Below are 18,138 nucleotides of genomic sequence, written 5' to 3'. Positions count from 1 at the left end.
TACTGGGAGTGGAGGAAAGACACCCTTTTCTGCCTTAACCCTGAGCTGGAGGAATCACAGCCTTGTCTAGAAGCTAAAGACATAATTATATCCATTTCATATGCAGTATGACAAAATCATTAGAAAATTATAATTGCAAAAAGAAAAAATATAGGAGGCATATGCACATATACCTAAGATGTTTATATGGGAAGTTATGGGAGGAAAATGAAACAATTACTAATTAATAATTACTATTAATAAGGTTTCAAATGATCCCCTTTTTTCCCCTTGCCTAGGTGTCTTTCCATCATGTCCAAGTCTTAGATCAGTTTCTAGATCTAGGCTCAACAAAATTCTCTCCCCTGGATAGACACCTTCCTCTTCCATATGTCCATGGCACCTAGTTTGAAATGTTCTTACCTCATGCAGCATGGTCTGCCTTGTGTTAGACCCTTTAAGCTTTTGTGTCTCATTAAGATATTGAACTCGGCTGCTTGCAGTGGCGCATGCCTATAATCCCAGCACTTTGGGAGGCCTAGGTGGGCGGATCACCTGAGGCCGGGAGTTTGAAACCAGCCTGACCAACATGGTGAAACCCCATCTCTGCTAAAAATACAAAATTAGCCGGGCGTGGTGGCGCATGCCTGTAATCCCAGCTACTCGAGAGGCTGAGGCAGGAGAATCACTTGCACCTGGGAGCCAGAGGTTGCAGTGAGCCGTGATTGTGCCGTTGCACTCCAGCCTGGGCAACAGAGTGAGACTCCATCTCAAAAAAAAAAAAGATATTGAACTCCAAGGAGCAGAAGTTGTTTCTGACATATAGCCAATGGTCTTAATCCAGCTAAAATTCACCTGTAGTGCTTTTTAAAAATGACAACCCTTGGGCACCATCCTAGACCAAAAGGATTCAGACATAACTGTATTACTTTTCAAAGCTTCCTGGATGGTTCCTAAAAGCAGCCTAGGTTGAGAGCCACTGTTGATGGATGTTTAAGCATTGTTGGCTATGCCATAATTTGATGCAACACCAAATGCAAACTGATCAGCATGTATTTTTGCCATGCTGCAACACACCATGTAACTTAGGAAGTTTTGTGGTTTTGGCGTTTTTGGTTAGGGAGGGTATTATTTAATACAGCTGTCTTGAATAAATAGGAAACTAGTTCCCAGGGGACTTTACAGAAGGTAAGTCTTTGTGTGACTAGCACCTGGGGGGTTTCATCGATGGCAAGGCTATGGTAGTTTTACCACCTGAATTCTCTTACCTCCTCCCCGCTTTGGCGTTGACCCTAGACCAGAGGCCTCCAAAACATGGCGAAGCATCAAAACCACCTGAGGAGGTGATTCAGCAGGTTTGGGATGAGGCTTCAAAATCTGTTTTTCACCAGGGTTCCAGGTGACTCCAGTGGAAAAACTGATAGTTAGGAGAACCGCTGCTTTACAGCTGTGTGGAATTGAAAATGACGTGGGTCTTGGATCATAAGCAGCAGGGTGTTTTTCTTTTCCTAGATTGCCTTAACCCCAAATTATGTAATTACATACATATTTTCTCTAGAACTTTTTTGTATTTTTAAATTTTAGCTCCTTAGGTCACCCGAAATTTACTTTTCTCGTGTGAGGGGTGTAATTTTTTCCAAATGGATGGTTAGTGGTCTTAAAAATAATTTATTCACTGGTGCATTCTTTGTCTTCTGTTGTGAAGTGCCACCTTTATCTTATGTTAAATTCGTATCTATCATTTGTTTCTAGCCTCTTCTGTTTCCTTGATCCTTTTCTTTATTCCTAAACCGGTTGCTAGTACCACATTGTATAATTACTCTAGTTTTGGAATATGTTTTCATTTTTATTTTTGGCAAGACTTTACTAATTAAATTCCTTTTTAAGTGAGTTCTTGGCAATTTATACTCATTTACTCTTCCAGATAAAATTTAGGATCAATGTGTCAAAGTTCCAAAACAAAATCTCTTTGGAACTTTGGTTGGAGTACCATGAACCCTCTAGAGCAGCAGTCCCCAACCTTTTTGGCACCAGGGACGGGTTTCGTGGAAGACAGCTTTTCTGCAGCCTGGGGTGTGGAGTGGGGATGGTTTTGGGAGAAAACTGTTCCACTTCAGATAATCGGCATTAGATTCTCATAAGGAGCGCGCAGCCTAGGTCCTGCGCGTGTTCAGTTCACAATGGGCTTTGCGCTTCTCTGGGAATTTAGTGCTGCTTTGATCTGACAGGAGGCGGAGCTCAGGCGGTAATGCTTGCTCACTAGCCGCTCACCTGCCACTCACCTGCTGCTGTGCAGCCCGGTTCCTGACAGACCACTGCCGGCACAGGTCCATGGCCCCGGGGTTGGGAACCCCTGCTCTAGAGCACTTTGAGAAGGTGAACGTCTTTGTAACTGTTGCCTTATATCCACAGACATGGTGTCCATCCCCATCAGCCCTTCTTTCAGGGGCCTCCATTCATCTTTTACACAATTCTTTCACTTTTTTTTTTTTTTTTTTTTTTGGGAGACAAGGTCTCGCTCTGTCACCCAGGCTGGAATGCAGTGGCATGATCAAGGCTCACTGCAACCTCCACCTCCTGGGATCAATCAATCCTCCCATCTCAGCCTCCTGAGTAGCTGGAACTACAGCTGTGTGCCTTCATGCCCAGCTAATTTTATTTATTTATTTTGTAGAGATAAGGTTTTGCCATGTTGCCCAGGCTGGTCTTGAACTCCTGGGCTCTAGTGATCCTCCAAAAGTGCTGGGATTACAGGCGTGAGACACCATGCCCATCCATCTTCCCCATTTCTTAAGTTTATTACTGGCATTTTATAACCCTTGTTACTGATTTGAATGGGATATTTCCTAAAACATTGTTCTTTGAAAATATTAATAATTTTATCCATAGTTCTTATAATTTAATGGATATCATGTCATAACCCACAGAATTACAAGAATCTCACTCACCTGAATATAGAGGGATTATAGCATTCTGAGGCATTCCATTTTTTACTCTTGCTTCAAAAACATGAGACAAAACAAAACAGGTTCTCCTCAAGTGTCTCAGTGCACTCTTCTTCATTAACAGAGCTTCCTGGGCTATGGGGCCGTCATTCGTAGGCTCTTTGGCAGGGTTGCAGAAGGAGCTGAGTCTGGACTGAATGTGATCCATGGTGGGACACAGCCTGCAGTTTGTGCTTCTGAATAGGTCCCTGGTCGGGGGCTGGATGTTCAGTGATGCACCTCGTCATCCTAAGGTCAAGAAAGCGCAAGTGGAAGAAGGGGAAAGATGTCTTAATTCTGCCTAGCTGAATGAGGGATTCAGAAGTGGGAGCCAGGCCTTTGCATATAATCTGAGAAGGAAAAAAGGTTGATTCCAGGAATCAAATAATTCTAAGAACCAATTATATAAAAAGTGTTTTGCAAACTATAAAGTGATATTCTTATGCATTCGGAAGTACTACCTCCATGTGTTTTAGCTGCATTTGAAAGTCTTTTAGAAAGAAAGCAATGCAACTGCTGGATAAAACCTCATCCCTCTACCCCAGAATTGTTGTCACAGCTTTAAGGAAGTTTTATGTGAAAGCAGAGGAAAGTAACAGTAACTCTTTAATCCAGACATGTGTCTAAACCATGGATAACTCACAGAAGGCCTTAGAGACTCTGAGAATTGGTAAATATTCTATATATCCTTAGCATCCACAGGCTAAATACGCCTCCATTCCCTGAGTCACGGCATGCGACATTGTTATGTCCTATTCCTGGTACCTCTCTCTTTGCATTTCCCTGTCTTTCCTCAATCATCTTGTATCACAGGAAGTATAAAAGTAGTTAGGCAGTTCTATTTTTTGACAGCAGATTAAAAGCCAAAGTTAAAGGTAAATGCTTAACCCATTGGGTTCTAATAAGCTGGTAAAGCTGGGCAATATAGTAAGACCCGTATTTCTAAAAACGATCTTTTAATTAGCCGAGTGTGGTGGCACATGTGCCTGTAGTCCCAGCTAATCAGGAGGCCGAGGCAGGAGAATCCCTTGAGCACAGGATTTTGAGGCTTCCCAAGAGAAAGCTGAGGCTCAGAGAGGGTAATGTGTGGTAAGAGTTAAACCCTCAGTCCTGGTACCTTTGCTTTTTTATGCTGTATTTCTTCTGCAATATTCTGCACTTTGCTTAGGTTTTTTTTTTTTTTCCATCTAATTTAAATACTTCAACTGCCTTTCTGATCTGTTAGCCATTCTATGTACTGTTATCTGATTGCTTTTGGAAAAGAGCTTCCAGTGGGCTGAATGTGTTTAATCTGCTGTGGCTTCTGAAGTCCCTCATCTTCAGGGAGAAGTGGCTCTTCTGTCTACCCGATTGGTCAAGCCTCTTTCTTTCTTGATGTTCTTTTTTTCTTCATAAAAAGTTAGGCATTTAAAATTTTTTCTGTTTGTCTTTCTAAATAAAGTACTTCAAGTTATTTTGAAAGCTATGGTCATATCCTATCAATATGCAAACAGATGAGTTGATTTTTAAAAAATGACATGCTGGTTTGAGTTCTTGGTCTTTTAGTACCTATTGATTCTAGCGCCTATTGACTGGCTAATGGCTGCTTGTATTTATTGAATCTAAATATTATGCTCTTTGATTGGTGGTGCCCTGGCAGCACTCCCCATGGGCCTGTGGGATGGAGAACCCGGGAAGAGATACCTGCTTGGGGAAAGGTGGGAGGTAAGAGTGGGAAGGACTTTGGTGGTTTTGGTGCCAGCTTAGCCACAGTAGAATAAAGTACTCAGTAGATTTCTAAGGTTTCTGACTCCAGACCCTGGTTCCCTGATAGCATCTCTGGACCTACCTGGGCCCAGGGCTGTCCTGAAGGAAAGGACACAAGCCTAGCTGGCTTCACTACTTGATGATTGTAGAGCCCTAGGGCCTTGAGGGAACATCGGCCAGATAATTACACAGGCCTTGGGCAAGACCCGGTGTTGTGCTGGCTTCAGGTCAGACCTGCAGTCCCCAGTGGTGGTGGCCATAGGGGTGCTTTTGTCACCCTTCCCCTAGCTCCACACATCTCAGCACAGAGAGGGAAACTCTGTTTGGGAATAAGTAAGGGAAAAGAACAAGAGTCTCTGCCTGGTAATCAGAGAGTTCTTTTGGATCTTACACAAGACTACCAAGGCAGTACCTCTACGAGTCCACAAGAACTACAGTGTTACTGGGCTTGGGGTACCCTGTAATGCAGATATAGCTGTGGTGTCCACAAACTTAGATCATAACAAGCAAGTCCCTTTGAATACTTGGAAAGCCTTCCCAAGAAGGATGGGTACAAACAACTCCAGATTGTGAAGCCTACAATAAATTATTAACTCTTCAATGCCTAGATACCCATGAATACCCAGAAGCATCAAAACCATCTGGGAAAACATGGCCTTACCAAATGAAATAAATTGACCAAGGGTCAATCCCAGAGAGACAGAGATATGGGACCTTTCAGAAAGAGAGCTCAAAATAGCTGTTTTGAGGAAACTCAAATTCAAGGTAACACAGAGGAGGAACTCAGAATCTTATCAGATAAATTTAACAAAGAAATTGAAGTAAGTTAAGAGAATCAGGCAGAAATTCTCAAGCTGTTGAATGCAATTGACATACTGAAGAATGCATCAGAGTCTGTTAGTAGCAGAACTGATCAAGCAGAAGAAAGAATTAGTGAGCTTGAGGACAGACTATTTGAAAATACACAATCAGAGGAGACAAAATAAAAAAGAATAAAAAAGAATGAAGCCCACCTACAAGATGTAGAAAATAGCTTCAGAAGGGCAAATCCAAGAATTATTGGCCTTAAAGGAGGTAGAGAGAGAGAGAGAGACAGTGGTGGAAAGTTTATTCAAAGGGATAATAAGGTAACTTCCTAAACAAAAGATATCAAAATTTAAGTACAAGAAGGTTATAGAACACCAAGCAGATTTAACTAACAGGAAATTACCTCAAGGCATGTAATAACAAAACTCCCAAAGGTCAAGGATAAAGAGAGGATCCTAAAAGCAGCAACAGAAAATAAATAACATATGATGGAGCTCCAACACGTCTGGCAGCAGACTTTTCAGTGGAAACCGTACAGGCCAGGAGAGAGTGGCATAAAGTGCTGAAGGATTAAAAAAAAAAAAAAAAAAAGTTTACTCTAGAATGGTATATCTGGCAAAAATATCCTCCAAACATGAAGGAAAAATAAAGACCTTCCCAGACAAACAAAAGCTGAGGGATTTATCAACCCCAGGCCTGTCCTACAAGAAATACTAAGGGGAGTTCTTCAATCTGAAAGAAGAGGATGTTAACAAGCCATGAGAAGTCATCTGAAGGTACAAAACTCACTGGTAATAGTAAGTACACAGAAAAACACAGAATATTATAACAGTATAATGGTAGTCTGTAAACTATTCATATCTTAAATGAAAGATGAAAGGATGAACCCATCAAAAATAATAACTTTTCAAGGCATAGACAGTACAGTAAGATAAATAGAAACAACAAAAAGTTAAAAAGTGGGAAGACAAAATTATAGGGTTTTTATTAGTTGTCTTTTTGCTTTTTGTTTATGCAATCGATGTTAAGTTGTGATCAGTTTAAAATAATGGGTTATAAGATGTTATTTGCAAGCATCATGGTAACCTCAAATCTAAAAACATACAACAGGTACACAGAAAATAAAAAGGAAGAAATTAAAATGTGCCAACTGAGAAAATCACATTAAAGGAAGATAGGAAAGAAGGACAGAAGGAAGATAAGACCACAAAACAACCAGAAAACAAATAACAAAATGGCAGGAGTAAGGCCTTACTTATCAGTAATAACATTGAATGTAAATAGACAAAACTCTCCAATCAAAAGACGTAGAATAGCTGAATGGATAAAAAGCAAGACCCAAGGATCTGCTGCCTGCAAGCAACACACTACACTAAATCAAATCAAAATGGATTAACGACTTAAATCTAAGACTTCAAACTATGAAACTACTAAAAGAAAACATTGGGAAGACTCCAGGACATTGGTCTAAGCAAAGATTTTTTGCACAAATGGGATCACATCAAGTTAAAAAGCTTCCACACAGCAAAAGAAAAAATCAACAAAATGAAGAGACAACCCACAGAATGGGAGAAAATATTTGCAAACTTTCCATCTCACAAGGGTTTAATAACCAGAATATAGAAGGAACTCAAATAACTCTGTAGGAAAAAATCTAATCTGATTTTAAAATGGGCAAAAAATATCAATAGACATTTCTCAAAAGAAGACATACAAATGGCAAAAAGGTGTATGAAAAGGTGCTCAACACCAGTGAAAATCAGAGACATGCCAATAAAAACTACAATGAGATATCATCTCACCCAAGTAAAAATGGCTTTTATCCAAAAGACGGGCAATAATGAATCTTGGCAAGGATGTGAAGAAAAGGGGAAAAGGGAACTCTCATACACCGTTGGTGGAAATATAATATAAATCAGTATAGCCACTGTGGAGAACAGAAGGGTGGTTCCTTAAAAACTAAAAATAGAGCTAGCTACCTTATGATCCAGCAATTCCGTTGGTAGGTGTACACCTTAAAGAAAGGAAATAAGCATATGGAAGAGATATCTGCACTCCCATGTTTATCCTAGCACTATTCACAATAGCAAATATTTGGAATCAACCTAAGTGTCCATCAACTGATGAATGAAATCATTCATCACATAAAGAAAATGTGGTACAGATACACAACAGAGTACTAATCAGCCATAAAAAAGAATGAAACCCTGTCATTTGTCATTTGCAAGAACATGAATGGAACTGGAGGTCATTATGTTAAGTGAAATAAGCCAGGCACAGAAAGACAAATTTCATATTTTCTCACTTATTTGTGGGAGCTAAAAATTAAAAGTATTGAACTCATGGAGATAGGGAATAGAATGATGGTTACCAGAGGCTGGGAAGGAGAATTGGGAAGACAGGGGTTATGGTTAATTGGTACAAAGAAACAGTTAGAAATAATAGAAAGAATGAATAAGAGCTAGCATTTGCATGCTCACAGCAGCACGTGTACTAAAATTGGAATGACACAGAGAAGATTAGCATGGCTCCTGTGCAAGGATGTCATGCAAATTCATGAAGTGTATTTTAAATTTTATTGAAAAAAAAATCTAGTATTTGCTAGCACAACAGAGCGACTATAGTCAATAATAATTTGTGCATTTAAAAATAACTAAAAGAGTATTACTGGATTTTTTGAAACACAAAGGATAAATCCTTGAGGGTGTGGATACCCCATTTTCGATCATGTGATTATTACACATTGCATGCCTGTATCAAAATATCCATATACACCTACTTGTATACGCACAAAAATTAAAAATTAAAATGAATTTTATGTTCTTTGAAGATTTTTCTTTTTTTCTTTTTTTTTTTGAGATGGAGACTCGCTGTGTCCCAGGCTGGAGTGCTATGGCGGGATCTCAGCTCACTGCAACCTCTGCCTCCCGTGTTCAAGCTATTCTACCTCAGCCTCCCGAGTAGCTGGGATTACAGGTGCATGCCACCACGCCCAGCTAATTTTTGTATTTTTAGTAGAGATGGGGTTTCACCATGTTGGCTAGGCTGGTCTTGAACTGCTGACCTCGTGATCCTCCCGCCTCAGCCTCCCAAAGTGCTGGGATTACAGGCATGAGCCACCATGCCCGGCTGAAGATTTTTCTTAAATCCTTCCTGATTTTATTCCAGAATAAAAACCAAATATTATAAAGTTAGTTTTAATTTTGACATTAAATGTCCAAGCAAATTAGGAATAAAAAATAGTAAGAGGAGGAATGAACTTAGAAATGGCAGTTATTTGCAAAGGCAATTGTAAACATGTCATTTGATGCTACTGTTATTTGATACTACACATGGTAAAAACACAGTGAGTGACGTCATAGAAAACCAACTCAAGTAGTACTTTTTCCTGACAATTTTTCTCCTCCTTCCAATAGTCCATAGAAATTAGACTGTCTAGAGAAAATAAAACAAGAACACAGCACATCACGGAAATAGAACCTCAAAAAAAAAACAAGGTTAATGTGAAAAGTTTGGCTTATTTAATTTAACGATCAGGCTGGGTTTAAAAAATTACTATTTTTTTGAGACAAGGTGTTGCTTGTCATCCTGGCTGGAGTTCAGTGGCACGATCATGGCTCACTGCAGCCTCGATCTCCTGGGTTCAAGCGATCCTCATGCTTCTCGATTATAGGTTGCACACCACTATGCCCAGCCAATTTAAAAAATATTTTGTAGAGGTCAGATGCAGTGGCTCATGCCTGTAATCTCAGCACTTTGGGAGGCCGAGACAGGCAGATCATCTGAGGTCAGGAGTTTGAGACCAGCCTGGCCAACATGGCAAAACTCTGTCTCTACTGAAAATACAACAACAAAAAAATTAGCCGGATGTGGTAGCGGACACCTGTAATCCCAGCTACTAGGGAGGCTGAGACGGGAGAATCGCTTGAACCCAGAATGCGGAGGTTGCACTAAGCCGCGATTGTGCCACCGCACTCCAGGCTAGGCGACAGAGCAAGAATCTGTCAAAAAAAAAAAAAAAAAAAAATATATATATATATATATATATAATTTTATAGAGAAGGTATCTCGCTATATTGCCTAGGCTGGTCTTTAACTCCTGGGCTCAAGCAGTCCTCAGGCCTTGGCCACAAAACTGCTGGGATTACAGGCTGGAGCCACCATACACGGACTGAATTTTTAAAATTCTTAGTAGGGAGACCTTTTAATTAGAAGTTGACTATAGGAACGAGAAGGAAACTGGGTGACTGAACAACCCTATTAGGAGAGAAACGCAGATGAATCAACATGAAGAATGTCTGGGATGGAAGCCTAACATGCCCAGAGCTGCCCTTTTGTGTCTCTTGGGAGGGGCTGTGTTCTGGATGAAGGCGGTCAACAGGAGGCTGGACTACTGTGAATATCGGGGTAGTGAAGTTGAGAAATACCAATTCTACAGTATGGAGTCAGTTAGGTCAAAGGTTTTGTATGTCATATAACCAAGCTATCTTACATTTCTGTCTGCATTTGGAAACCAGAAGGTCAGTCAAATATTTGGTTAGAAAACCAGGAACAGGAAAACATCTCTTGTTACACTTAAAATCTGTATCCAAGCACTATGTATCATTCCACACCATCCATTAGAACCAGTGGAGAGGAAGGCCCTGAAAGGTTTCTGTCTATTAAGAGTTGATAAAATGGAAGCGTTTAGTACCCATTATTACTACTTCAAGATGAATAAAATGTGTCGTTGACATTTTCTTTTTTTTTTTTTTTTTTCTTTTTTTGAGACAGAGTCTTGCACTGTCACCCAGGCTGGAATGCAGTGGCACAATCTTGGCTCACTGCAACCTCTGCATCCCAGGTTCAAGCAATTATCATGCCTCAGCCTCCCTAGTAGCAGGGATTACAGGCATGTGCCACCACGCCTGGCTAATTTTTGTATTTTTAATAGAGATGAGGTCTCGCCATGTTGGCCAGGCTGGTCTTGAACTCCTGGCCTCAGGTGATCCACCTGCCTCGGCCTCCAAAAATGCTGGGATTACAGACATGAGCCACAGCGCCCAGCCTGATGTTTTATTTATAGGGTGCACTCTTTATTGTTTAAATGTCTATTTTTAGATGTTGATAGACCTTTGTAGGTAGTTTCACCCCTGTCTTTGGTTCTCTTGCACTGTTCGCCCTATATCATTCTAAATTTTTACCCAAATGGGTTTTCAAGGACCTTGCTCCTCCTGCCTGTGGGAGGTGGTTACAGGTTAGCAAGAGTTGAAACTCCCTTACTGTTTTTCCCAGTTAGCAGGGTGGGTGTACACCAGCCCCAACACTCCTGAGAGCCCATAGAGACAGTCCTGGCTCAGCACTGAGGACATCTTGCAGGCAGGGTTGGCTGAGTGTTTTATGGAGCGAGCTTAAGAGGAGATGTTCTAAAACCAGAGAGGAAACATTTTTCTCTGTTCTCTACAATTCAGCAGATGATATCCCTTCATGGATTTATAATAAACACAGTCCTCTCATTGACCAAGGTTGAAAAACTCAGAAAGTTTGCTCGGCACAGATCTGGGAGTCAGGAACGTACTATGTGCTGTGGAAGACATTTCGACTCCTCTTATTAATCAAAATAGAAATTCAGTTGTAAGTAGAGACAGCTACCAAATTCCTAAGCAATCTATTCATTTTTGTTTTTTTTTTTTAGACTTGAACACTTTTTCTTGCCTTGCCTCACAATGCAATTGTCAATATAGGGCCACTTTAGTTACACCTAGTACCTGACTCTGCAAAGACCACAGAACTTACTTCCTTTAGAAGGATTTTGTTTGATTAATTTACACTCTTAGCTGACATTTCTCAGTTGAGTAGGAGGGAAAAAATGAGCTTAATTTAACCATATTAACCACATCATGGACAGGGAAATGTATGGAGTATGTTTAAGTGATTTGCCTTATTGAGTAAAGATATATCTAAGCTTAGATTTTGCTTTGTCCTATAAGAACTTTGTGAGCGAGATTTTTTTTTCTTTTTGGAGATGGAGTCTCGCTCTGTTGCCCAGGCTGGAGTGCAGTGGCATGATCCCAGCTCACTGCAACCTCCACCTCCTGGGTTCAAGCAATTCTCCTGCCTCAGCCTCCCGAGTAGCTGGGATTACAGGAGCAAACCACCACGCCTGGCTAATTTTTTTGTACTTTTAGTAGAGACGGGGTTTCTCCATGTTGGCCAGGCTGGTCTCGAACTCTTGACCTCAAGTGATTTGCCCGCCTTGGCTGCCCAAAGTGCTGGGATTACAAGCGTGAGCCACTGCGCCTAGCCGAGCGAAATATTTTTGACTATAGTAGTTTGAATGTTCTTTTAAGTTTCGTAATGTAGGCTAAAGCTCTATTTTCTGCCAAATGCGAAATTGTAGAACAGAATAAAACCATGTGCTTTATATTATACGAATTATATCTGATGAATGTTCATGTTTAGAAAAATCACAATCAAGCTCAGCAGTTGTAGATATGGATAACACAACTCCATTCCTGAGCAGAGCAGGTTTCATCATAATTGCCTGCATTATGTTTTGTTTTCATACCTGTAGTAAACTTAGGAAACTTAAAAATTATTCAGTCGAAATTTAGAGTGTGGAGCCCTGGTTTGAGTCCTGGCTCCTGTCATCTTAATCAGTTCCCTCCATTTTTACATCTGTAAAATGGAAATATTCATAATAATAAAACACCTCCGTAAGAATCAAATGAAATAAAGTAGAAGTGCTTTGTAAAAGATAAACAATTCAATAACTGTACAATTCAGTAACTGCAAGGAGATATTATATAAGCATAGATTTGTTTTAAAACTAGGGGTTGTCAACCCAAATGTCCATCAGTGATAGACAGGATAAAGAAAACATGGCACATATACACCATGGAATACTATGCAGCCATAAAAAAGGTTGCGTTCATGTCCTTTGCAGGGACATGGATGAAGCTGGAAACCATCATTCTCAGCAAACCAACATAGGAACAGAAAACCAAACACCACATGTTCTCACTGATAAGTGGGAGTTGAACAATGAGAACACATGGACAAAGGGAGGGGAACATCACACACTGGGGCCTGTCGGGGTGGGGGGCTAGGGGAGGGGTAGGAGAAATATCTAATGTAGATGACGGGTTGATGGATGCAGCAAACCACCATGGCACGTGTATACCTATGTAACAAACCTGCACGTTCTGCAAATGTATCCCAGAACTTAAAGTATAATTAAAAACAAAACAAAACAAAACAAAAAACCAGAGGTGTACTGTGTGAATTACTGGAGGTATCAGAGAATTCTCAGATGATCCAACACATGTCCAAAATTCAAGTACTATTAAAAACACATAATTTTAAAAATAAAAGATACTTATGAAAGCCTGACTGCTAGATTTAAAGGGACATAAATAAACCTTATTTACCTTATTTATGTCCCTTTGAATCTAGGGTTTTTTCTTTTCTTTTTTTTGAGACAGGGTTTCACTCCCATCACCCAGGCTGGAGTGCAGTGGCATGATCTCGGCTCACTGCAACCTTCATCTCCTGGGCTCAAGCAATTCTCCTGCTTCAGCCTCTGAGTAGCTGGGACTACAGGGGCACGCCATCACACCCAGCTAATTTTTGTATTTTTTTTAGACATGGCATTTTGGCATGTTGTCCAGGCTGGTCTCAAACTCCTAACCTCAAGTGATCTGTCTGCCTCAGCCTCCCAAAATGTTGGGATTACAGGCCTGAGCTACTGCACTCGGCCTAGTTTTTTTTTTTAATCCCAGAAAAAGTTTCAAGATTTTTTTTTTTTTGCTTTTGTGTTAATATTTTGGGTATGGTGGGAGAGCGGGTAGCACACGTGAGTTACTGTAGGACTTGTTTTTTTGTGTGACCAGAGAGAGCCCACAGCACACAGCCGGGTTCTCATTGGAAAGGCATCAGAACAAGTGTGTGCAGACAGCACCGCTTATAGTCCGTGACACTCATTCCTCCGCATGAATCAGGGCCACATATGGCTTCAGATGATACAGGTTCTTTCCTGACATCTCAAGGGGAGTCATTTGAATGTGTCCGTGTCTCTCCCACCACTTCCCAAAATGCCGGCCTAAGTTAATTGGTAAATAAATGCTCAGGCTGCTTAGCAGTGGCCTATCTCTGAGGCATGAGGTCTAATATAGTTTAAATGTAAGTCCATCGTGGCCTCCAAGTAGCTAGGAAAACAGGTGGGGGACTTCAAAGAGATCTGAGAGCAAGCCTGGCCAGGTCTCTTCTACTTTTCCAGTCCTGGCTTATGTGTGGGACAGTGGTGAAAAGCAGCCCTTGAGGTAGAACCAAGTGGGGTTTTTTTTTTTATTATTATTATTCATATTCGGCACAGATTTACTGATGCAAAAAACATGCTCTCCTGATGTGGCCACAGAATCATCACTTGCTTCTTTCAAAATCCCTAAAATCTTGCATTCTGTGGTATTTGGCAGATTACGTCTCATACTGTAGCAGCCTGTGCTTGCCAGCTGAAGTGTCTGAAAGTAGTTTGGAGTCGTTTTCACACTCTTTGATGCTGGTCCACCTTTTACTACATACCAAGGATAGTACATATATCCACCAAGTGGTGCCAAATCTTGTTCTTTATTCTTCTTAAATTTGAACATCAAAATTGCACTTTAATAATAAAAATATAAAGCCATGAGCTATGCAAGTAATGAGTAAAGATTATTCTGAGTAGGCTTAGGTGCCACAAGAATGCCCTTGTTTTTCTCTTTCACGGTTAGACCCATTGTGGTGTGAATGTTTTCTTTGAGACAATCTTTGTGTTAAATCTTTACACTGATAAATGTGTTAGAACTTCCTCGGGCATTTTCTTAGCAAGGAGGAGTTGGTGGATGTGTTTTTTGCAAATAAGCTTCCTTTGTCTGCTTGGCAATTCCCTGTGAGGTTTCTGAAAGTGTGACCTGTACTAGAGACATCTAAGTGGACGGAGCAAAATGAGGGAGACATATATGCCAGTATGATAAGTAAATCATTCTTGTAATCAATGTGGAAGAGTTGGCAAATTTCTCTCAGATTTCCTTCTGTTTTTGACCCTGCCAGGCTGAACCCAAAGACCCGGCATTGTGACTGGAAGGGGCTGCAAAAGAAAGCCCTTGCCAAGTGATCTCTGTATAATCATCTTTCAGAGACTTAATAAGCTTTGGAGAATATTTGGATGAAGTTGGCAGTTTTATTGATACCATCTGATTCTACTTTGGTCCTATAGCAGTTTCTGCCACTTTGTCACCAGTGGGGGGAATATGCTGTTACCATAATGGAAAAGGAGGACATTTGGTAGCATTTTTCTGTGTTTATGTCAGGAGTCATCTAAAATGGTCATTTTTATTTTTAAGAAAAACAATGTATGGGTACAAAGTAGGTGTATATATTTATGGGGTACATGCAATATTTTGATACAGTCCTACAATGCATAATAATCACATAAGGATAAATGGGGTATCCATCACCTTAAGCCTTTATCATTTCTTTGTGTTATAAACATTCCAATTATACTTTTAGTTATTTTTACTTATTTATTTATTTCGAGACAGGGTCTCATTTGGTTGCCCAGGCTGGAGTGCAGTGATGTAATAATCATGGTTCACTGCAGCCTCGACCTCCTCAGCTCAGGTGACCCTCCTGCTTCAGCTTGCTGAGTCGCTGGAACTACAGGCGTGTGCCACCATGCCAGGCTAACTGTTAAATCTTTTGTACAGATGGAGTGTCACTATGTTGCCCAGCCGGGTCTCAAGTGATCCTTCCACTTCGGTCTCCCAAAGCATTGCTATTATGTGTGTGAGTCATTGTGCCCCACTGACAAGAGGTTCTTCATATTTCTTTTATATCCACTGCCACAAAACTGAGTGCAATTGGTCTGTTCAGTCAGGAAGTCGCTTACCTTTCATGTGCTTCCCTATTACCTGGGCATATTTCCAGGGGGTTTCAGAGGAAGAAGTAGCTCTTTCCTATGAGGATAGATGCTGGTTCTGAAGTGTTTACTTAGATGCATAGTGGAAGCTCAAAAAATATTTACTGAACTCACTCTTGTGGCTTAGCTTTCAACTATAAACATAGGAATAAAGGGAGAAAAAAGCAAGAAAAACTAGAGGCTGAAAGCCAGGCAGGAAGAGAATGGATCTAGAAAGAAGTAGGAAGTCCATTTGCTCAGAGGAAGGATACCCACTCACCAATGGGAAATAGGTCCAGTGTTGTGTGGTAGGGTCGTGGGTGGTAGTAGCAATTTCACAATGGGTGTGGGAGGTTGGTGAGAAGATGGACTAGATTCAAAAGTAGATACCTCACTCTCACCTATAGCCTAGCAGTTTGGGAAGCCCAGACAGGAGGATCGCTTGAGCCCGGAAGTTTGAGATTAGCCTGGCCAACATGGCAAAACCCCATCTCTACAAAAAATACAAAAGTTACCCAGGCGCGGTGGTGGTGTGCCTGTAATCCCAGCTACTCCAGGGGGTGCTGTGGCGGAGGATCACTTGAGCCTGGGAGTTCAAGGCTGCAGCCAGCCAAGATTGCACCACTGCACTCCAGCCTGGGTAACAGAGCAAGGCCCTGTCTCCAAAAAAGAAAAAGAAAGAAAGTAGATAGTGATGAAGCTGGTTCGTTAAAACAGAAACTTGAAAAGCAAGATGTGGAACTGGGATATAGGATTTCAGAGTTTAGAAGAAATGTGACATTTCTTAGTGGATTGTCCTTCGGTTGTGTTTACTAAGCAACCGTCAGCTAGTGAGATTACTGTGTATGGCCAATCCAGATAAATAAGGCGATCAAGTCTTTATGAAAAGGAAAGAAAAATTGGGAATGCACATCTCTGTCCAGCTCAATTCCTCACTCCTTTTTAAGATGGAGAGCTGTTGGGTTTGTCTACACAGTAGGAAACACCTGATTAAATAACAGCATGGAGCCAATCTTGACAATGAAATTGGCTGCATCCAACAGAATCCCAGGGCCTGTCGTGGTGGCTCATGCCTGTAATCCCAACACTTTGGGAGGCCAAGGTGGGAGGATCACTTGAGCTTTGGTCTCAGGGCTTTGAGACCAGCCTGGGCAGCATAGTGAGACCTCGTCTCTAAAAAATTAAATTAAAAAAAAAAAAAAAAGAGCGCCAGCAAAGTCAATTCCTGAACACTCTCTTCTGTTGAGTAGTAGCATAAATGCCTGATCTAAGTGATGGGGAAAGTTAGTTTATGTGGCTGTAGCATCGGACACACCACTGACAATCCTGCTGTGGATTTATAACACAGGGGACATGACATCTAGAAACACCTGTCTGTGGACTGCTGCTGCTGTCAGGTTAGTAATCTGTGTATTCTAATGAGAATGGACGTGACCTCCCGAGTGTCAGCCACATAATGGAAATCCTGGATCAGCATGCTTACTTCTTCCCATCTAATTGCAAGTTGTAATTTGTAAATAATGGGTTTACTTTTTAATTTTGAGAAGGTAAATGTGTTGCTGTACAAAAGCCCAGGATTCCTTCCCATTAAATCGGCAGCATTCTTGGACACAGCAAATCCTATCACACACTTTTGTGTCACAAAAGAAGTAGCGGCAGTTAGAAGACTTTGAATTCTCCCTTACCCGTGACTTTGAGCAAGTGATTTAACCTCTCAGACAACACAGTTCCTCATCTGCAAAATGGAAATAATGTCTACAGTATCTATTTCTACTCACAGAGTTGTTTTAGGACACAAAATGGTAAAGGAAGGAAAAGCTAAGTTACTGCGAAATTGTAGGATACTTTTGCTTTTAAATTTAATTTATATGCATCCCAATTTTTATCTAGAACCTAGATTTCAGGCTAAAGAAGAGAGCCGTTGGGCTTCATTCCACTTGAATTAGCCTCACGTTACCCTTACTTTGAAATTAGTCTTTGTTTCCTTTCATCTCTTTTGAATATCACCCTTGCCCTGCAGTAATAAAAGAGAGCTGCATGCAGTGAAATCAGACCATGAAATTATAGGATTGTAGAGCCAGAACTAGCTACATATAAACAGAAAAGAAAATTTGATCGAAATATTAATAATTTTCATCAAGGCGAAAATGACTGACAGGTATTACTTTAACAGAGTTATTTATACTTTTTAAAGATGTGCTACTGACCTGTTAACCTAATGAAATTTAGATTGTGGAAGGGATATAAGTTGTTGAAAATTTGGGATTCATTTCTTTCCATCTCAGTATTTTTGGAGTGGTAGAGTGCTGTGTCTACATACTTTTGTAATAAGAAACAATTTGGGGCTGGTGTTGATAATCAAGTTGATTGCGATCCCTAGGAGAGGAGAGTCTATCTCATCTTTTTCTTGCCATTTGTATATGTTGTTTTACCTCTCCCATCTCATCTGAAATATGGGGCAGTTTCTTGGTTCTCAGTTCAAATATATGTTTCCCCAGTTGTAGATGGGGGTTGGAAAAGGAAGGTGCTTGTGATTTAAAAGGCCTGTCACTTAACGGCGTCCATAATATGGTGAGTCCACCTGTGGACTGAGCAAGGCTGCTGTCACATCTTTCAAGGTTTTCCACATTGATCCTACATCAGGTTAGCAAAATTCTTCTGTAAAAGGCTAGATAGTAAATATTTTAGGCTTTGTGGACCATACAGTCT

The 18,138-nt window shown here is 40.7% G+C and overlaps 1 protein-coding gene and 1 non-coding gene across 2 annotated transcripts in view; both read left to right on the top strand.

Moving 5' to 3' along the window:
- MYO1E (myosin IE) overlaps positions 1–18,138 on the top strand; it is a 233,980-nt gene that overhangs the window by 23,582 nt on the left and 192,260 nt on the right. The gene's annotated exons all lie outside the window — the stretch shown is intronic.
- On the top strand, positions 7,989–8,092 carry LOC112129329 (U6 spliceosomal RNA). The gene has a single exon (XR_002911731.2). It is a non-coding gene; the product is annotated as a U6 spliceosomal RNA (small nuclear RNA).

The sequence above is a fragment of the Pongo abelii genome, chromosome 16 (genome assembly GCF_028885655.2).
Source record: "Pongo abelii isolate AG06213 chromosome 16, NHGRI_mPonAbe1-v2.0_pri, whole genome shotgun sequence".
Classification (NCBI taxonomy): Eukaryota; Metazoa; Chordata; class Mammalia; order Primates; family Hominidae; genus Pongo; species Pongo abelii.
The sequence above is the reverse complement of the archived record's forward strand: the minus strand, read 5'-3'. Positions and strand labels throughout refer to the sequence as shown.